Source organism: Schistocerca americana, chromosome 1, assembly GCF_021461395.2.
Source record: "Schistocerca americana isolate TAMUIC-IGC-003095 chromosome 1, iqSchAmer2.1, whole genome shotgun sequence".
NCBI lineage: Eukaryota > Metazoa > Arthropoda > Insecta > Orthoptera > Acrididae > Schistocerca > Schistocerca americana.
Genome location: NC_060119.1, coordinates 133,047,303 through 133,070,216, shown reverse-complemented (window position 1 = coordinate 133,070,216; position 22,914 = coordinate 133,047,303). Strand labels below are relative to the sequence as shown.

The 22,914-nt window shown below is 41.8% G+C and overlaps 1 protein-coding gene across 1 annotated transcript in view; it reads left to right on the top strand.

Annotated features, from left to right (window-relative positions):
• The window catches only part of LOC124606846 (estradiol 17-beta-dehydrogenase 2-like), a 173,862-nt gene that overhangs the window by 112,432 nt on the left and 38,516 nt on the right, over positions 1-22,914 (top strand). The window lies entirely within an intron of this gene.

Sequence of the window (22,914 nt, the reverse complement as noted above, 5' to 3'; positions counted from 1 at the left end):
GTCGGTCCACGGCGAGCGTCTGAAGTGGTAAGATCTCCGGCTAAGCGCGTGTCTGCTAAGTCCGTAGGACAATGGATTTCTTAAGTTCAGCCTAACTGAAAATTTAATCACGTTTATTTCAGGTTTAGCTATAAAATATCTAATGTTATCTTAAATTGCAACGCAGTGTGATTCGAGTGTACAGTTCAGAATATTCCAGTAGTTGCTTTGTCACTACTTTGTGAGTAAAGGGGAACCACGTGTTGATCAGTAACTCTAACTAAGATCATCAATCTTAAATGCGAATGGGCGTGAGATTATAACGTCTCGTCTTGACAATATTTTTCAATATAGCAACTTTTCTTTATGTTCAACCCAAGTGGGGTGTACTTTGTGAGACCAGTACCACGTGCTTATACAATTGTTTGACCCATCGGGTTAATAGTAAGACGATAGTAACCAGTTCGAGGTTTTTCTTTTGTAAATTGCTCTTCGATCTAATTTATTTTAATTATCAAAATTATTGTGGAGTTACACTCTTTGTGTAAACCAAGTTGACCACGTGAAGCATGTGGTGTAAGCATCAAAGTAGCCCTCAGCTATTCTTTTCGGGAAGATTTCACAGAGAGTTAGTATGAATTTAGTATACCAGTGTGTGGTAATTTCATGACGGACAGGATTGCGCTACGAACGGTACTTCTTTGGGTGAAAATTGAATCGGTTGGTTGTGGTTAATTTCCTCTTGCAACGTTCTTTGTGTGTTATTTTATGAATGCAGTGTTGTATGCCGTCTCCCAATCTTGGCTCCATATTTGATGTGTTCTGTAAGATTACAAACTCACACTTTCACAATCCTAAATAACGCACCAGTTTAGTTATGAATCAAGTTTAATATGCTGAAATTTCAATGATCAATGTTAAAATAAATTTCCAAATATAAACTCATTTATTTCTTTTTATTTAAACTCTCTTTTATATATATATATCACCGGTTGTCGTATGACTACTAAAAGATAATAATTAATGTTAGTCTGGTTGGGAATTTCGTAAGCTAGACTGGATACCTGGTGAAACAGTTGCTCAGTAATGCAAGGTTAACTTCCCCAGACAGCTCACAGCTTTTAACCCGTTTTTATTGTCTATCAGTACCGCCTTCATAACAATTTAATGCAACAACGTTACACATGGCGCCTCTGTTCTGTGATTCTGCTAGACTCTGGAATCTCTGAAACGTTAGATTGCGAGCGTTGTATAATCTTAATTTTGTTCCTTGCAGCGCTCAAACAACTTCTGCGTTGTTTCTGAGCATACCTTCAAATTATTCACGGCGTTGTTGAGCGGCGTTGTGTTGTTTGTCTTGTTGTTTTGTTTTCTATATTTGTGTGCTTTATATGTGTGTGTGTTTTTTTTCCTCGCTTGTAAGTTGCTCTGTTTCGATCAGAGATAAAAATTTGTTTTGCGTGTCAAAAAGCGCGTACTAGGTTGGGTACCTTTCGTATAACTGTCGTAATTTTTGGGGGATACATTCATTGTGATTAGTGTGTTGCGTACCGGGTGTAAATTGAGCGAATGCAGACACGTAACCAAGCTAAAAGTAGGTGGTCCAACAACTTAAGCAACATGGACCAAGGGGATAATTTGATTTCGAATATTAACGCGTCGGACGGTTCCGAAAATGCGATGGGGAATACTTCAGACGAAATGCAAAACAGGACGAACGGGCTCACATCAGAGCCAGAAATTAATTTGCCTCCAACTAACCAAATTGATTTGGCAGAACTCATGAAAGCCTTATTGCAACAAAACAAAGAAAACGCAGAGAAATCTGAAAAATCGATCCGAGAGCTAGGCGATCAAATGACGCAAAAATCTGAAAAATCGATCCGGGAGCTAGGCGAACAAATGACGCAGAAACCTGAAAAATCGATCCAGGAGTTAGGCGAACAAATGACGCAGAAATCAGAAAAATAGTTCCGAGAACAAAAAGAATCATCTGAAAAATCGATCCGCGAGATAGGCGAACAAATAGACGAAAAACTGATCCAGCAGACAAATAAAGTCGACAAAAGACAGGGGATAAAGGGGCGTGGAGCCTTTTGACAGGTACTGTCCAGAGAAACTTGCAGGTGTCAACGACGCCTATCGACATTTCCCGACGGATGCCCACTGTCAAGCGACAGAAAATTATGGTTCGATGTTCTCTGGTCGCTAAGGGTGGCAGAAAGAAGAGCCATTAAGTGTCATCCTTGCCCAGGAATATCAAACCGGCGAGCCAGTTGAGGATAACTCAAGAATGTAACAACACAAGGGGCGTGGAGCCTTTTAACACATACTGTCCAGAGAAACTGGCAGACTTCAACGACGTCTATCAACATTTCCTGGCGGATGCCCACTGTCAAGAGACAGGAAATCATAGTTCGATGTTCTCTGGTAGCTAAGGGTAGCACAAAGAAGAGCCAATAAGTGTCATCCTTGCCCAGGAATATCAACCTGGCGTGTCAAACGAGGATACCGCACGAATTTGACAACACAAACATGGAACCAAATCAAGATGTACGTGACACAGGCCACCAAGAGAAACTTCATGAGAGGGCAGAGACGGCGGGATTGCACGCAACAGATGGCCAAAAAAAACTTACTGACAGCTGCGGCGACGAACCCCCCCCCCCCCCCCCCTCCTCCCCCCCGCCTTATATTGTGCCTCAGAACAGTGGAACTACTGAGTGTGTCAGTGAATAGTGATTATACGGTTCTTAGTTCAATGCATATACGTGTGTTTCTGTCAGAGAAACTTTGACTCGTGTGTTTTGCAGGGGTTCGATTTATTGGTGTTTATTAGAATGAGTATTGTATTTTGCAGGTGTTCTATTTATTGTTTTTTTTTAGACTGTGACTCTTGTATTTTGCAGGTGTTTTATGTATTGGTGTTTTTTATTAGATGTTGACTATTGTACTTTCAGAGCTCTTTTATTGATCCATGTTTGTTCTTGTGTGATGTATTAGATTTGTGATACTTTGTTTCGTAAATTCATTTCTGTAGCATTGCTTCGTTTTTCAGTCAGATAGCTATTCATTCTCATTGGACTGTGATCGATTAGCCTTTGCATGGGGCATATTTATAGTGAGGAACCCCACAAAGGTAACAATCACATAATTAATTGTAGTTTCAGTATTATGACACATTGATCATTGTTTGCTAACTAACTGAAAGATAGTAGAGTGGTTAAATTAGTGCCACAGAGTTATTTTAATTCTACAAATTATTAGTTTTATAAGATATAGAGTTTATTTTGCGATAACCACTTTGTAAAACAAGTTTTTTTCTATTAACATTTTTTTTTTGCTTTTGCGGATTGTGCTTTGTAATGTTCTGCTTTATAATACTGATGTTATTTTCATATTTTTTTAAATTGCTGTGGCACCTTTGCTATTTTCATAAATTTTACTTGTTAATAAACAGTCATAAATTTTCCTGTGATCAGTTGGCTCTTGCAATGAGCAAATACTGGTGAACTCCATAAGGGTAACAACCAGAAATTGTTTTCATATTAATGACACAGGGACGATTGTTTTTACTTGCTGACCGAATTAGGTCTACACTATCTTTTAAATAGGTGTCAGAGATTGTTTTTTTCTCTTTGAAATTGGTAGATTCTAAAGATGTGTTGAAATTATTGTGTTTCAGCAAGAAGCTGGTGACCTTTTGCCTATTCTTTACATTTTTGGTGTAAGTTGGGTGTGAGAAGCCTGCTTGGGAATGTCCTAGCATGGCCAGAAAATTCCCTGCACAATCTTTTCCCAGAGCATTGGGGTTAAGAAAGGGCTCTGTTGGATCCCTTTCATGTTAATTTCTTAAATATGTTGTCATTTATGGCATAAATTCCTCTTCTAAATTTACTATGGTGTTTCTATTTGGGAGGAGACTGAGCAGTGAAACGTGTTACTTTTACACATAAACAAGAACGATCTGTCACACTACTACACTTTAAAACACAGTTTATATGTAATTCATGTCACACAGTCTCATACGGAGCCTACATCCGTTTTCTTTCATATACTGTATATGATAAGATACTGTCATCCCCCTTCCCTTCTGTGTGAAAGAATGAATGAGCAAATGTATTTCTAGTTGCATGCTGGATGCTAGCAGACAAGACTGTCTGCTAGATAACAGTAGGACCAACGTCGGAATGGGTAGCTACGCTTTCTAAATGCAGAGAGGTTTCTATCCTTAGTATGGTCCTGTCCGTCCCTTGTCATGTTGGTATAGGAAGCTGCCTCTCTGGTCACTTCCGTTGGTATTTGTGAGCCACCCCTCAGGAAGGGACCACGGCAGTCTGTCCACGGCGAGCGTCTGAAGTGGTAAGATCTCCGGCTAAGCGCGTGTCTGCTAAGTCCGTAGGACAAGGGATTTCTTAAGTTCAGCCTAACTGAAAATTTAATCACGTTTATTTCAGGTTTAGCTATAAAATATCTAATGTTATCTTAAATTGCAACGCAGTGTGATTCGAGTGTACAGTTCAGAATATTCCAGTAGTTGCTTTGTCACTACTTTGTGAGTAAAGGGGAACCACGTGTTGATCAGTAACTCTAACTAAGATCATCAATCTTAAATGCGAATGGGCGTGAGATTATAACGTCTCGTCTTGACAATATTTTTCAATATAGCAACTTTTCTTTATGTTCAACCCAAGTGGGGTGTACTTTGTGAGACCAGTACCACGTGCTTATACAATTGTTTGACCCATCGGGTTAATAGTAAGACGATAGTAACCAGTTCGAGGTTTTTCTTTTGTAAATTGCTCTTCGATCTAATTTATTTTAATTATCAAAATTATTGTGGAGTTACACTCTTTGTGTAAACCAAGTTGACCACGTGAAGCATGTGGTGTAAGCATCAAAGTAGCCCTCAGCTATTCTTTTCGGGAAGATTTCACAGAGAGTTAGTATGAATTTAGTATACCAGTGTGTGGTAATTTCATGACGGACAGGATTGCGCTACGAACGGTACTTCTTTGGGTGAAAATTGAATCGGTTGGTTGTGGTTAATTTCCTCTTGCAACGTTCTTTGTGTGTTATTTTATGAATGCAGTGTTGTATGCCGTCTCTCAATCTTGGCTCCATATTTGATGTGTTCTGTAAGATTACAAACTCACACTTTCACAATCCTAAATAACGCACCAGTTTAGTTATGAATCAAGTTTAATATGCTGAAATTTCAATGATCAATGTTAAAATAAATTTCCAAATATAAACTCATTTATTTCTTTTTATTTAAACTCTCTTTTATATATATATATATATATATCACCGGTTGTCGTATGACTACTAAAAGATAATAATTAATGTTAGTCTGGCTGGGAATTTCGTAAGCTAGACTGGATACCTGGTGAAACAGTTGCTCAGTAATGAAAGGTTAACTTCCCCAGACAGCTCACAGCTTTTAACCCGCTTTTATTGTCTATCAGTACCGCCTTCATAACAAATTAATGCAACAACGTTACAACTTGTACTACTGTAGTCGGAGTGGACTTTGTGTCTATCTTGGCCACAATAATGCGTTCAGTATGCTGTTTGTAGTAGCTTACCCATGCTCCTATTTTCTTACTCATTATTAAACCTACTCCTGCATTACCCCTGTTTGATTTTGTATTTATAGCCCTGTATTCACATTCCACACTCCTGATAACGACGTCCTCTTGAGTAGTCCCAGCCCGGAGATCCGAATGGGGGACTATTTTACCTCCGGAATATTTTACCCAAGAGGACGCCTTCATCATTTAACCATACAGTAAAGCTGCATGCCCTCGGGAAAAATTACGGCTGTAGTTTCCCCTTGCTTTCAGCCGTTCACAGTACCAGAAAAGCAACGCCATTTTGGTTAATGTTACAAGGCCAGATCAGTCAATCATCCAGACTGTTGCCCCTGCAACTAATGAAAAGGCTGCTGCTCCTCTTCAGGAACCACATGTTTGTCTGGCATCTCAACAGATACTTCTCCGTTGTGGCTGCATCTACGGTACGGCTATCTCTATCGTTGAGGCACGCAAGCCTCCCCACCAACTCCAAGGTCCATGGTTTATCGGGGGGATAAAATGGGTATTGTAGAAAAAAATCATTTACAATAAACATGGCTACTAAATCAGATCAGCTCTCAAAATAATGAATGTAGCCCTTCTAGTGTCACAATAATTTGTAAGCCTTAATTACACATATGGAATGACTTACGTTTTGTTCCTTCATAGCAATTGTTTTTGTCCGAAAATTCCAGTTGGTGCTTTTTCCACTTTGACCTCTATTTCCTGTTTTCTTTTGCATACACACAACATTACATTTTCTGGACTAAAATGAGTAATTCCTGTAATACAAAATAGTTTAGAAGGAAGATCAGCGTTGGCCGTAATTTATTGACAACAAAATCGACTTTAAAGCACATAGTGATCATCTATGAGTTTAATTTGTACAGTACAGCACTGAAGTCGATTTTACTGTCAATAAACCATCAAAATTACGGCCAAAGCTGACCTTCCTTCTAATTTCACGTATATGGTCGTTGTGCACACAGCATTCTATGGAGTCGCCAATCAACAAAATAGTTTACCTGATAAATACATTGCTTCTTTTTCTTAAAACCTGTGGAATGACGTTAATCGTGAGAGCCATTCATAATTGGCAATAACTATAATTAATGTTATTGCAGAGTAAAATATCCCGGTTGGCAAAAACATGTTGCTCCAGTTTTGATACAACACTTCTGTTGTCCTTGCTGCAGCTTGTGTTAACCATTTCCATTTAGTTTCCAAGAAACTAATTAAAACTACAGGCAAACAGAACGTAGCTTATAGCTCACAGCTCACGGTCTTCACTATCTAGAAGGTATGCTTGTACACTAGTCAACTTTTATGCAATCTCACTGCCGCAGTAGACTCTTTGCGGAACACTGTTATGCACAACACAGTAATTGTTCAGTAATTGTTCGATAGTTTACACCACATAGTAGAAGTGATTGGCAGAGACTATAGTGGAGTACATTAGAAATATTGTTTGTTGCCATTTAATACGCTTTGTCTTCCACAGGGTCGAGCAAACCATTCATTTCGTAGGTATTAATCGTAGCATCCATTCTAGCTACACTATGTTCTCTACTCAAAGAGGACATAAAATTTATTCTAGGCAAATATCAGATCACCTTATAGAATCGATAAGATAGTTCCCGATATCATTGCTCAATCCTGGTACCATGATTTGACATATAAATTTGTCACTTATCTTTATCCTACAACTGATGCTGACTCACATTGAATGTTAAACACCCTATTCTATTTTTCTTGTCGTTGTTCACAAGAATAACGCTGTTTCATTGGTAGTCTTCTTACAAAGAGAAGTCATGATTTGATTTTAAGTAATCTCAATTCTCCATTTGGTAAAAAAAAAAAAAAAAAAAAAAAAAAAAACAGAAAAATCTTACTTTTATCCAGGCCTATAAGATAATAATCGTTTATACAGAGTTTCTACAATATCCCAGGCATATATTTTGTTATTTACCTTGTAGAAAACTATTAAATGCACCTCATCTTTCTTTCTGTAATTGCTCTTGATAGTCACTGGTACTCAGTTGCCCCCTTTGGCACCAACCTGGTAGATGTGCTGCTCACACCTATATAATACGACCAATAAGGCATGGGCAAGTTTCAGCATATCAATAAGTTTCGATTTGCATGGGGACTTGCTGGCTAAGTATAGGTGTACCGGTACATCCTAGGCAGTCTCCCTGATGTCACACACATGTGGCGTGGAGGGAAGTGGAGAGGTCGAGAGGAGGACCACATGGATTTGATATATAAGTAAGTTTATTCAGTAAGATCTCAGACACGTCAAGTAATGATGTCGTGTTTCAACTTGCGTAAGTTTTACTTCTCATGGTGTTTTAGTGTAAGTTTTAGTGTAAGTACAATTAGAGCAGGGGGTGGTCTGTAACGTAAAAGAATAAAATGTGTAGTGTATTTACAGTTATCTATGTGGTAAATTCTCCAGGATAAACTGTCTGGGAAATTGCAATGGTTCCATGTAGACGAGTATTGACGAGTGGACGGGGACGCAATGAAGATTTTTTTGGATTTATGAAAAAATGTAAATGTGTGATTACCTAATATCACATCACACCATGATCTCTTTGTGCAAAACGACAAGCAAGGAGACAATAACAGTATTGTGAACAATGATAATAAAGTTGGAGTGGTCACTTTAATGTGTCTGATCTGAAATGGTCTTATCGTGGGTGAGCTAGAATTGTGGAATAAAGATAAATAACAAGTTTATCTGTCAAATCACAAGTCCAGGAATGAAAAATAATAACAGTAATCACCTTACTGATTTAGCGAGAAACTTTTCCTTTTTCTGAAATTAAAATCTTCTGTCTTACAAGTCGCATCATATTTTTTTCAAACAATTGACGTTTAAACCTATCTGCCGGGATCTTGTGGTGTCCACTGTAGATTGGGTACTGTCAGATACCAGTGCAGCCTTCTCTTTTAGAGGGGAGTTTTCCCGCGCTTGCGCTAGAGAGATCGGATTATTGGAGAAAAAACCCTAGAGTGCCATTGGCAGCCCATCGTCATTAGATAGTAAGAGCTTTCCCGCGCATATGCCGAAGAAGGAGGTTGTGGTGTCACCGCCAGACACCACACTTGCTAGGTGGTAGCCTTTAAATCGGCCGCGGTCCGCTAGTATACGTCGGACCAGCGTGTCGCCACTATCAGTGATTGCAGACCGAGCGCCGCCACACGGCAGGTCTAAAGAGACTTCCTAGCACTCGCCCCAGTTGTACAGCCGACTTTGCTAGCGATGGTTCACTGACAAATTACGCTCTCATTTGCCGAGACGATAGTTAGCATAGCCTTCAGCTACGTCATTTGCTACGACCTAGCAAGACGCCATTATCATTTGCTATTTATCTTGTGATGCATGTACCGTCAGACCGATGTTCACCAATTATGGATTAAAGTTAAGTATTCCAGAAGCTACGTACTTTATTTGCTAGTATCCATTACTTGACCTGTTCCAGACCTCACGCCAGCCTGCGTGAGCTTAAACGCGTGCCTTTCGGCTTCCTCCAAACCCCGTGGATTGGCTCCTGCCAATTCACAACAGAGGTTATTGGTTAAAACTCCTGTGGCTGCCACTGGTGGACCAACGTTACTGGTTAGAAAGGAATTTTTTCCCGCACTTACGCTGGAAAAGAGTTACTGGTTAAAATTCCTCCTGCTGCCATTGGTGGGCCCATATCATTGGCAAGAAGCGAAACGGACAGATCATGAGAGGAGGAATGCTTGTCCAAAATATTATTGTCCGCTGAGTTCGCTTCCAGGGCGTTGTTTGCATTGCTCACACGCCGCGGCCGCGTATTCGCTTTATTTATGACGGGGAGTCACGATGCTGGAAGCCTATAGCCGTCCTCTGTATTGAAACTACATGCGCTCTTAGAAATTTCATTCGCTTCTACGACTCTTCTTCTATAAATGTTGGTTTCTTTAGTCACCACACGCACGTTATTGAAATCGATGTCAACGGCACAATTCTTGTGATGTTTTACTACTGCCTATTTCAAACATTGTTTTAGCAGCATGTGGCGTTCTTGCTCCTTAATACGTTCATTAACAGTCCTTTCAGTTTCGCCTGTACTCCCTTTACCGTAGGCATACCTCATTTCATACACGCCCGCAATGTGGAGACCATCAGGGGCATACATTTTCCATCGGAAAAACACTTTTACTTTGATTCGACTGAATAACATTTTTCCTGTGAATCCAGAAAAAAGGTAACTTAAAGTGAGAATATGATACCGCGTCTTTTCTATTAAAATAATTAATATTTCATTTAAAAGTCCTGTATGTGGACAAACCGACATAGCAATTGGCTTTCACTGTCGTTCTTAAAAAATTCAACTCCGATTCCAAGTTGTTGACGTCATTGAGAGGGAAGCCACGTGAGGACAGAGTGTTGAGCACAGTTTGCTTCTGGGCTGGCTGGTGGTGCGCAGTGGCTTCTAAATATTTGTGTTAGTAGGCTTTCTATACACACTGTGTCCTAGATTTTATTTTTCTTTATTGATTTTCAATTCACCCCGAAGGGGGCGGGCTGGCAGCAGCTTAGTACACTGCTCTACAGACTCTTTTAAAAACGGAAGAAGAAAACAAACAAGAAAAACAGGAGATAAAACGGTGACTTAAAGTGTAAAATGAGCTAAAGGACTCATAAGGGGGGAGAGGGGCAGGGCAGATGCAAGAAGGAATGAGAAAAGGCAGAGGAGGGAAATGCAAAAGGACTTGGGGGAGAGAAGGGGGCAGAGAGAGGGGAGGTGGGGAAAACAGAGGATGGAAGAGGGGTAGAGGGAGCCCGGGAAAAGGACAGAAGAAAGGAGGGGGAGTGAGGATCAGAGTGGATAGGAGGGATAAATGGAGGGAGAGAGGGCAACATCCGGGAGGGGGAGTTGATGGAAGCCACCTTGGGAAAGGAGATGGAGGGTGTAGAGATGGAGGGTAGGGGGGGACACAACAATGAAGACGTGGCAGGGGGCAGGGATGGGAGAGGAGAGGAGCAACCAGCGGGTGAGGGGAATGAAGGCGGCGGGAGGTGTAGAGTATGCGGATATGTTTATGGAATAGGAGCAGATGGGGGAATGAGGTCATAGAGGATCCGCGTGGGGGATGGGAGGCGCATACGGAAGGTGAGGTGGAGTGCATGACGCTCAAGGATCTGGAGGGACTTGTAGAGTTTTTGGGGGGTGGGGTGTCCTAGAGTGTTGTTGAACATTTTATGTACCAACAAATCTAGGAATGGGAGACAGACCTCACTCACAGCCTCCAAGGTAAAGTTCATTTTGGGGTGAATACCATTTAAGAAATTGTGGAACCCATGAAGCTCTTCTTTGTGGCTATACAGGGTGATCCATTGATCGTTACCGGGTCAAATATCACACGAAATAAGCGTCAAACGGAAAAACTGCAAAGAACGGAACTCGTCTAGATGGCGCTGGGGTTGTCCCGCTAGATGGCGCTGCCATAGGTCAAACGGATATCAACTGCGTTTGTTTAAATAGGAACCCCCATTTTTATAACACATTTGTGTAGTACGTAAAGAAATATGAATGTTTTAGTTGGACCACTTTTTTCGCTTTGTGATAGATGGCGCTGTAGTAATCACAAAAATATGGCTCGCAATTTTAGACGAACACTTGGTAACAGGTAGGTTTTTTAAATTAAAATACAGAACGTAGGTACGTTTGAACAATTTATTTCGGTTGTTCCAATGTGATACATGTACCTTTGTGAACTTATCATTTCTGAGAACGCATGCTGAACACAGCGTGATTACCTGTAAATACCACATTAATGCAATAAATGCTTGAAATGATGTCCGTCAACCTCAATGCATTTGGTAATACGTGTAACAACATTCCTCTCAACAGCGAGTAGTTCGCCTTCCGTAATGTTCGCACATGCATTAACAATGCGCTAACGCATGTTGTCAGGCGTTGTCGGTGGATCACGATATCAAATATCCAACTTCCCCACAGAAAGAAATCCGGGAACGTCAGATCCAGTGGAAGTGCGGGTCATGGTATGGTGCTTCGACGACCAATCCACCTGTCATGAAATATGCTATTCAATACCGCTACAACTACACGCGAGTTATGTGCCGGACATCCATCATGTTGCAAGTACATCGCCATTCTGTCATGCAGTAAACATCTTGTAGAAATATCTGTAGAACATTACGTAGGAAATCAGTATACATTGCACCATTTAGATTCTCATGGATAAAATGGCGGCCAATTATCCTTCCTCCCATAATGCCGCACTTCACATTAACCCGCCAAGGTCGCTGATGTTCCACTTGTCGCAGCCATAATGGAATTTCCGTTGCCCAATACTGCATATTATGCCTTTTTACGTTACCGCTGTTGGTGAATGACGCTTCGTCGCTAAATAGAACGCGTGAAAAAAATCTGTCATCGTCCCGTAATTTCTCTTCTGCCCAGTGGCTGAACTGTACACGACGTTCAAAGTCGTCGTCATGCAATTCCTGGTGCATAGAAATATGGTACGGGAGCAATCGATGTTGATGCAGCATTCTCAACACCGACGTTTTTGAGATTCCCGATTCTCGCGCAATTTGTCTGCTACTGATGTACGGATTTTCCGCGACAGCAGCCCCTACTTGGGCATCATCATTTGTTGCAGGTCGTGGTTGACGTTTCACATGTGGCTGAAACTTCGTCTTTCCTTTAATAACGTAACTATCCGCCGAACGGTCCGGACACTTGGATGATGTCGTCCAGGATACCGAGCAGCATCCATAGCACACGTCCGTTGGGCATTTGTGTCACAATAGCCATACATCAACATGATACCGACCTTTTCCAAAATTGGTAAACGGTCCATTTAAACACGGGTAATGTATCACGAAGCAAATACCGTCCGCACTGGCGGAATGTTACATGATACCACGTACTTAGATGTTTGTGACTATTACAACGCCATCTGTCACAAAGCGAAAAAACTGGTCCAACTAAAACACCCACCTTTCTTTACGTACTACACGAATATGTAATAAAAATGAGGGTTCCTATTTTTTAAAAAGGCATTTTATATCTGTTTGAGCTATGGCAGCGCCATCTAGCGTGCCAACCATAGCGCCATCTGGTTTTCCCCCTTCAAGCTAGACGAGTTTCGTTCTTTGTAGTTTTTTCGTTTGATGCTTATTTCGTGAGATATTTGGCCAGGTCACTATCAATGGACCATCCTGTATAACAAATGTGTCATTCATAAAACGTATTCAACAAGAAGGCTTAAAAGGAGCGCTACTTAATGCATGTTGCTCAAAATGTTCCATAAAACTGTCAGCTGCTACTGACAAGAAGGGTGACCCAAAGCAAGCAAAAGGAAGTTGGCAAGTTTATCCCATTCACTACCGGTCTCAAAGGAACGGATTCTTTGTATATCTTCTGTATTGCATACATTCTGAGTGAGACAGGTATTAGAGGTGTTAGATTATTTGTAATAAAGCTATCGATTCTGGAGTCTGATATCGGATTTTTCGCTTTCCGAACGATTTTGTCTGTCAGACCGTTCTTTAGGTGCGCAGGATCAACTAATAGTTGCTCCATCTTCTTGTGGTAGTCCACAGCGTTCATAACATGAATTCGTCACAACGATGCTTTCCCTTCTATTGAGTTCATTAATAGCTTTCCTTTTCTGAACCGAAATCTTCCACTTCCGTAGAAGTTACGTCACATCTTGCCTTACTTCTTCGGCCTCCATCTTCGGAAGACAAAATATAGATTCTTCGACGGCACTTACGATTTTTTCAAAAGTAAACCTCTTTGACGTAGTTGCGAAATTCAGTCCTATGCCCAGTACTGAAACACTGCTCCATCGAGTACCTGTGACTAGAGGTTCACCTCTACTCGATTCGAATCCACAATGACGTCTTTCTTGGACACTTTATCCGTTAGTTCGAAGAAATTCTCCTTTTATTTCATAGCACCGAAGTCCGAAAATCTAGCTGAATGATTAAACGTTATTCTATCTACCTTATCCCAGACTTGAGGTGAATATGTTGTCGCCAGTGAGCTCCTGTAACAACGGCCACGAAAGCCTGCAGATTCATATGTTTTACCTCTTCTTTGACTAAAGAACATGTCAAGCTAGACGCAACACTTTATAACTGCAGAATGAATAATGTATTTAACCCTGTGGAAAATCAGAAACACCTCTGTAGAAAAGAGAAGCAGCGGTTCAAACATCGAGAAGTCAGATAGTAAGCAAGTACGAAGCCAAGATAGGAAATCTGAAACAGAAATGAATATATGGAATAACTATACGAAGGAAATGAACTGGAAGACAATATCATGAAAAGTGTGAAGGAAAGTAGATGAAGAAGAGATAAGATAAGTGATACTGCGAGGAGAATTTGACAGAGCACTGAGAGATCAAAGTCGAAACAAGACACATGAAGTATACAATGATGAGTCAGAACTTTATAACAACGTACCCAAATTATAGTAGGCGTCAGTGAAGTGAAATGGAAAGAAGACAAGGATTTCTGGTCCGATGAGTATAGGGTAATATCAACAGCAAGCAGAAAATGGAATAACGGGAGTGGGATTTGTTATGAATAGGAAGGTAGGGAAGAGAGTATGTTACTGTGAACAGCTCAGTGACAGTGCTGTTCTTATCAGAGTCATCAGCAAACCAATACTGACAACGATAGTTTAGGTATATATGTCGACGTCGCAAACTAAAGATGAACAGATAGAGAAAGTATATCAGGCTATTGAAAGAATAATACAGTACGTAAAGGGAGATGAAAATCTAATAGTCGTGGGGGCTGGAATGCAGTTGTAGGGAAAGGAGCGGAAGAAACGTTCCAGGAGAATATCGACTTGGGGCAAGGAATGAGACAGGAGAAAGACTAACTGAGTTCTGCAATAAATTTCAGCAAGTAATAGCGAATACTCTGTTCAAGAATCACAAGAGCAGGAGGTATATTTTGCAAAAGGCCGTGTGATACGGGAAGATTTCAGTTAGATTACATCATGGTCAGACAGAGATTCCAAAATCAGATACTGGATTGTAAGACGTGCCCTGGAGCAGATATAGACTCAGATTACAATATAGTAGTGATGAAGAGTAGGCTGAAGTTTAAGAAGAATCAATACGCAAAGAAGTGGGATAAACAATGACGAGGCACAATTAAAGTTCTCTAAGGCTATAGATATAGCAATAAAGAATAGCTCAGTAGGCAGTACAGTTGAAGAGGAATGGATATCTCTAAAAAGGGCAATCACAGAAGTTGAAACCATAGGTACAAAGAAGGTAACTGCGAAGAAACCATGGCTAACAGAAGAAATACTTCAGTTGATCGATGAAAGAAGGAAGTACAAAAATGTTTAGGGAAATTCAGGAATACAGAAATACAAGTCGCTGAGGAATGAAATAAATGGGACGTGCAGGGAAGGTAAGACGAAATGGCTGCATGAAAATGTGAAGAAATGTAAAAAGAAATGATTTTTGGAAGAACTGACTGAGCATACAGGAAAGTCGAAATAACTTTCGGTGAAATTAAAAGCAAGGGTAACATTAAGACTGCAACGTGAATTCTACTGTTAAATGCGGAGGAGAGAGGGTATAGATGGAAAGAGTACACTGAAGGCCACTATGAGGGGGAAGATTTGTCTAACGTGATAGAAGAAGAAACAGGAGTCGATTTAGAAGAGACAGGGGATCCAGTATTAGAATCAGAAATTAAGAGAGCTTTGGAGGACTTAAAGCAGAAGAGATGGACAACATTCCATCAGAATTCCTAAAATAATTGGGGGGAATGACAACAAAACAACTCTTCACGTTGGTGTGTAGTATATATGAATCTGGCTACATACCATTTGACTTTCGGAAAAATATCATCCACACAATTCCGAAGAATGCAAGAGCTGATATGTGCAAGAATTCTCTCAGAATCAGCTTAACGCCTCATCCATCCAAGTTGCTTTCAAGAAAAATATACAGAAGAATGGAAAAGAAACTTGAGAGCGTGTTAGATGACGATCAGTATGGCTTTAGGAAAGGTAAAGGCACTAGACACTCAGTTCTGACGTTGCGGTTGACAATGGAAACAAGACTAAACAACACAAGTTCACAGGAGTTATCGACCTGGAAAAAGCATTCGACAGTATAAAGTGATGCAAAATGTTCGAAATTCTGACAAAAATAGTTGTAAGCTATAGAGAGAGACCATTAATAAACAATATGTACGAGATCCAAGAGGGAAAAATAGGAGTGGACGACCAAGAAAGAAGTGCACGGACTAAAAACGGTGTAAGGCACGGATGAAATCTTTCGCTCCTGTTGTTCAATCCGTACATCGAAGAAGCAATGATGAAAATAAAAGCAAGGTTCAGGAGTGGAATCAAAATTCAAGGTGAAAGTATATCAGTGATACGATTCGTTGATGACATTGCTATCCTTTGTGAGAGTGAAGAACAATTACAGGATCTGCTGAATGGAATGAACAGTCTGATAAGTACAGAATGTAGACTGAGAGTAAATCAAGAAAGGCGAAAGTATTGAGAAGTAGGAGAAATGAGAACAGCGAGAAACTCAACATCAGGACTGAAGGCCTCGAAGTAGATGAAGTTAAGGAATTCTGCTACCTAGGCAGCAAAATAACCAATGACGGGCAAGGAAGACATCAACAGCAGACTAGCACTGGCAGAAAGGACATTCCTGGCCAAGAGAAGTCTACTAGTATCTAACATAGGGCTTGATAGAAATTTCTGAGAATCTACGTTTGGAGCACAGCATTGTATGTCTGTGAAACTGGACTGTTGTAAAACCAGAACAGAATAGGACCAAAGCATTTCAGATGTGGTACTACAGACGAATGTTGAAAATTAGGAGGACTAATAAGGTAAGGAATGAGGAGGTTCTGTGCAGAATCAGAGAGGAAAGGAAATGTGGAAAAGACTGACTAGGATTAGGAACAGGATGGTAGGACATCTGTTAAGGCATGAGGGAATAACTTCTATGGTACTAGAGGGAACTGTAGAGGGGAAAAACGTAGGAGGAAAGTAGAGATTAGAATACACCCAGCATGTAATTGAGAACATTGGTTGCAAATGCTACTCTGAAATGAAGAGATTGGCACATAAGAGGAATTCATGGCGGGCCTCATCACACCAGTCAGAAGGCTGATTAGTCAATAAATAGACAAATACAATAAACCGAAATTCCGGTATGTCCACCTTTGGCACGGATTACAGCGAGGACGCGTCGTCTCATGGAAGCAAAAAGGCCTTGGTATGTTGCTGGAGGGAGATGGCACCACATCTTCAAACACAAGTCGACTAATTACCGTAAATTCTGCGGAGGGGGACGATGAGCGCTGACACCATGTTGAGTCACATCCCAGATGTGTTCGACTGGGTTCAGATCTGGCGAGTTGGGGGGCTAGCACACCAATTGGAACTCGCCACTGTGTTCCTCGAATCACTCCATCACTCACCTGGCCTTTGATATTGCGCATTATCTTGCAGAAAAATGCCACTGCTGCTGGGAAACATGATAGTCATGAAGGGGCGTACGTGGTCCGCAGCTAGTGTACGTTACACATTGGCCGCCATGCTGCCTTGCATGAGCTCCACTGGACCCATGGATGCCCACGTGGATGTCCCCAAGAAAATAATGGAGCCACCGCAACTTTTTCCCGTCCTGCAGTAGAGGTGTGAAGAAGCTGTCCCCCTGGAAGATAGCAGTTTCGCGCCCTCCCATCATCATGATGAAGAAGGTATCGGCAACGCTCTGCCACTGCGCCAACGTCCACAGCCGATGGTCATATCCCCATTTCCGTTGTTGTTGCCGATGTCGTGGTGTTGACACTGGTACGTGCTCAGGGCGTCGGCTGTGGAAGCCCATCGGTGCACTGTGTGCTCAGATGCACTTGTACTCTGCCCAGCATTAAAGTCTGCTGTTATTTCCACCACAAATCACCTGTTTTACCAGTCTGCCCAGTCTACAACATCCAACTTCTGTAATGAGGGGTGGCCGCTCAGCACCAAGACTTCTGGACGTGGTTTCACCTTGGTTTCGCCGCGTGTTGAAGACACAAGGCACCCGATTTTCGGTATGGTCTACATCAGCATTATCTGGAAAAAGCCTTATGGCTACGGTCGCAGGTTCGAATCCTGCCTCGGGCACGGATGTGTGTGATGTCCTTAGGTTGGTTAGGTTTAAGTAGTTCTAAGTTCTAGGAGACTGATGACCTCAGAAGTTACGTCCCATGGTGCTCAGAGCCATTTGAACCATTTTTTGCTGAAACAGTACTGTTTGGAGGGCTATTACAACTAATGGTGTGAGAGACCATAGGAGGAGGTCGATCTACGCAGCAATATTATAAAAGGAGACTGGAAGGTGTAGTGTAGAGGATCTCTTTTAGGCACGCCTATCACCTAGAGGCTCTAAACCACATCTCTGGGATAAGATGTACGTAATGGGTTTGTTTCTAAAATGCACAACCTTTTTCCTTGCATCAGCCTCAATTTTCTTTTTTAAATAGAGACAGCAGTAGCACATTTACGATTTTTTTTATAATACATGTGTCACCTTCTTTCTTTGCAGAAGAATCATTGACAAAATAACTTTCAGTCATGATAATCTTTACTAAATAAAAACCACATAGCGATGGTAGATGAATTAGACATAAAATTATGTAGTGCAAGGGGCAAGTATATGACGTAAGCACCTGTTGTCAAACATGATTACACTGCAATATATAAAAAGGAGATAGAATGTTAATAATGTCTCACATCTGGAAATATTTCAGAGATATTAGAGCATATTTAAGACTGATGGCGGCCCTCTGTGCAAGCAGCCTCTGGTGGCTGGTGCAAAGACAAGGCCTAGCTCCTCCTGCTGCTGTTGGGTGGAACACGTACTTTATACCTCTTTATCCAGGTGCCCGGCGTTGGCTTTGAGCTGTTACCCCACGGATCCGCTGGCTGCACTACTGAGAATTCTTCCACACTCCTTGACTTGCCTGGATGTGGAGGCTTGGGCAAGGTACTGCTCGTTAAGCCTCCTGTACTGGGAATTGCAAAGCCACGATGGTGGCGTTAGCTTTGAGCTGTTACCCCATGGATCCGCTGGCTGCACTACTGAGAATTCTTCCACACTCCTTGACTTGCCTGGATGTGGAGGCTTGGGCAAGGTACTGCTCGTTAAGCCTCCTGTACTGGGAATTGCAAAGCCACGATGGTGGCGTTAGCTTTGAGCTGTTACCCCACGGATCCGCTGGCTGCACTACTGAGAATTCTTCCACACTCCTTGACTTGCCTGGATGTGGAGGCTTGGGCAAGGTACTGCTCGTTAAGCCTCCTGTACTGGGAATTGCAAAGCCACGATGGTGGCGTTAGCTTTGAGCTGTTACCCCATGGATCCGCTGGCTGCACTACTGAGAATTCTTCCACACTCCTTGACTTGCCTGGATGTGGAGGCTTGGGCAAGGTACTGCTCGTTAAGCCTCCTGTACTCGGAATTACAAAGCCACGATGGCCAAAGCACATGTGGTTGCACTTATAATGAAACATGGGACTAGGGAAAGGTAGGATTCGGTGTGGACGGGGCCTTACACAGTTACCGTTGGTTGCTCAGGTCTTTTTTTTTCTTTGAATTTGGCATACACTTTATTTGGACCCAATCGCAAATGAGGTTGACAATAAGGAACAATTATCAAATTTGACTATTAATACCCAATGTCTGAATAAAAAAATTTCTTAAGCAAGTTGCACTCACGGCTTAAGGCCTTATTGACCAGAAATTCAAATTGTTTGTTGGCTGAAGACCCCAATAGTAATAACTCAAAAACCATTTGACGGCTGAAGGCCTAGACAGCAAATTCTTACTAAAATATTATAAAAAGGACACTCATATTAAGAAACAATATCTAATTAAAAATTCTTAAGACAAAATGCATTCACTGCTGAAGGCCTCATTGACTCTCATCACAATCTGATCAAATCAAGAGAGAAGGGGGCCTCAGACAGTGCTCCAAGAATCGACCTGGGAAAGTCGCTCAATTTCGTAAACGATGAGACGGGCAGCCAAGAGTTGTATTCACTTAACCGGATGGCAACTCAAACCAGTGACAGTTTAAACGCTGCCCAACACTCTTGCAACATCCACCTAACGCCTGAAAAACAACACAACCATGGAGTAACCCAGGCAAGGCGGAACCGGCGGACAGCACTGTGTCTTCTGAACCTGGTGTTAGAAGATCCAGCAGTCCGAAAGAAGCAAATATCCGAACCACAATCGAGGAAGGTGTCTAACTACATGACTTACTGGACAGCAGTGGCAAGGCGAGGAAAGGTACACTGCTGTGAAAATACGCTAAACTCCAGGGCAGGTAACTGGGGCGTTATCGGCCACTAGGCAGAAACATACCGCTGGTTGAACTTCAACAATTAGCACAATAAATTCAAGGATTAATAAGAAGCGGGGGACGGCTAACTGATTTCGCCATCTCCAAAGACTCGCTCTTCGTCCCAGCGACCCTGCGAGCAGCGATGCGCGAACCAGTGGTGTGATCTCAAAATAGTGGAGGTTTCACTACTGGGTTAATGTTCACTCAACTCAAACGTCTTGGGTCCCCTCGATCTGGCAGTGCCTGCGTTCCGCCAGCGGTCCCGGCATGTCCCCTAACTGCCGGACCTCTCTGCTGCTCCGTCCCAACCGGAAAACACTTGACGTCCTTCCAAAGATAGTACCACTGTACTACATATTGATAACCGCTGCTGCTGCCAGTCACGGACAGACAACGCTAGCAAACGTAGTGGCGCCAGTAACCACAATAAGAAAACGAGACGCCACTATCCCTATTACACGATGTCAACATATCAGCGGCACCAACCCGAGCCGCAACACGGCTCATATGACTACACCATCGCACAGGCTATGGATGACATCCTCACGTAATTTGTTTAAAGGAACATTTAAATTTTCCTGTTTTCTATCTCCATGGATGTGGTAACAGTACAAGTGTAGAAAATTGTTTAAATATGGAATATCAGTGTATACTGATGATGTCGTTCGGGTTTTTTAATGTACGATCGTGGTTTGAAAAGTTCTCAGAACAGAGTAGAAAAGAAGCACTTACATCACTGAAACGTTTTTTTTATTTTTCAATGTAGTCTCCTTGTAGATTAATGCACTTGGTCCAACGATGTTCCAGTACCTTGACCACATTTCGAAAATGAGCTTCCTCCAGGCCTGCAAAATAGCTGTCAACTCCGGCTATGTTCTTCATCTGAAGTGAATCATCGTCCGTCAAGAAAAATTTTCAGTTGTGGGAAGAGATGGAAGTCTGACGGAGCCATATCAGATGAATAAGGCGGGTATGGTAACAATTCATACCTTAGTTCGTGTAATTGTGCCATGGCGACGGCACATGTGTGCGGGCGCGCATTGTCTTGATGAGAGATGACTTTCTTCCTTGCTAAACCTGCCCTTTTTCACATACCTTTTGTTACAATTTGTCCAGGAGGTTAGCATAGTATTCTCCAGTAATTGTTTGCTCAGTGGGGAGATAATCTACAAACAGATCCTCTTCGCGTCCCAGAACACTGATACCATGACCGTTCCCGCCGAAGTATTTTTGCTTTCTTTGGTGGCGGAGAATCAGAATTTTTCCACTGCTTTGATTGTTGTTTTGTCTCCGGGGTATAATAGTGCACCCAGGTTTCATCCGTGGTCACACACCGGCGCAAAAAATCTTGTTCGTTTCTCTCAAAACGGGCCAAACATTGCTCCGATATGTCCATTCTCATGCGTTTTTGATTCAGCGTCAAGAGTCGCGGCACCTATCTTGCAGATAATTTTTTCATTTCTAATTCTTCAGTTAAAATGTGATATACCCTTTCAGATGACATCTGGCAAGCGTGAGCAATTTCACGCACTTTCAATAACGGAGATAAGAGTGACAGAAATATAGATATAACCAAGTTTTGATTGTGACATGTTTATACTAATTAAGATAAGAATAGCTCAGACAAACTTCTAGTGGCGTTTCTTTCGGCGATAATTAAGATAAGGCAAGAGATAGAGGAATTTGTGTTTCGGTAGCAGCATCCATTTACAGTAATAAATTATAGTAATTAAGTAAGGAAGGTCGCAAATTATAGTCATTAAGACAAGATAACATAAATATACAGGGTAATCAGAACAGTCTGAAAATCATGTAAGGATATCGCAGAGTAATTTGTGCGGAGAAATAATTTCTAAGAAAAAATTCGATACTTTCCCCGTTTCTAAGTATTAATTAGCATTGAAGTTAGCCAACCAGGCCGCTTAGTGTGCAGATTCAAGTGGCCCAACAGGTACAGTGAGTGTCAGTCGTTCTCATAGCGTAGATGACAGTGCACGGGACCGCTCAGCCTTTGGCTCGGGTATGATCCTTACTAACATCCCATGCCTAGCTTTTGCATCACTCTCTCATCGGTTTTGGGAAACCAAACGAAGAATATATTTGGCGACACCGCATCTTGCGCGCAGCTTGAATTTGCGCGCGCAGTGCCTGTAGTGGCTAACTTCAGTGCTGCTTAGCTCGGAAACAGCGCAACGTACCGAATTTTTTTCTTAACAGTTATTTCTCTGCATCATCTACCTTGCATCTCCGTCACTATCATTTCAGACTGTTTCTGGCCACCCCATAGAGGTAACCTTGTTTTGATAAGGGGTCATAAATTATATCCAAATAAATACTAGATAAGAACGTAACTGGGCTTCGGGGAGAGTGGGGACGGTAGCTGGTCCTTGAAACTGACAGATGGGATTTGTTTACATGGGGGTCATAAATCATTGCGACAAGACTGATACTGATCCAGCTGTTACGAAATACACATGGTGACAGAAAGGCAACAAGACAAAACAAAAATAGTAGGCAATTAGGCAGCCAAGCCTGTCCTTTGGGATGGACCAGTAGATAATACAAAATGAACAACCTTTCTGCACGAAGTTAAAATTCGCTCAGGACTCAAACCCGGAATTCACGCTTTCATAGATGGTATGTCACTTATTACGTCTCGTGGAGTGTCTTATGTCGTAACTTCTGGTTCCGAGATGGATTGAGCCTTCCTCTTATGTTGCTGGACTATCACGGCTGGGAGGAAGGATACGTCGGATAATTTGACTGGGCCACGTGCGGTATGTGTCAGGTGCATGGATAATGCACTGGGCAGTCCAATGCAAGGTGTTCCCAGGTTCGAGTTCAAATCCTGCACACGAGCGTAATTAACTCAAAAAATGTTAATGTACTACACAGCGAGTAAGATGTGGCTGACTTAGTATAGTTGTTCATTTTTCAGCTTTTTAATCTGAGTAC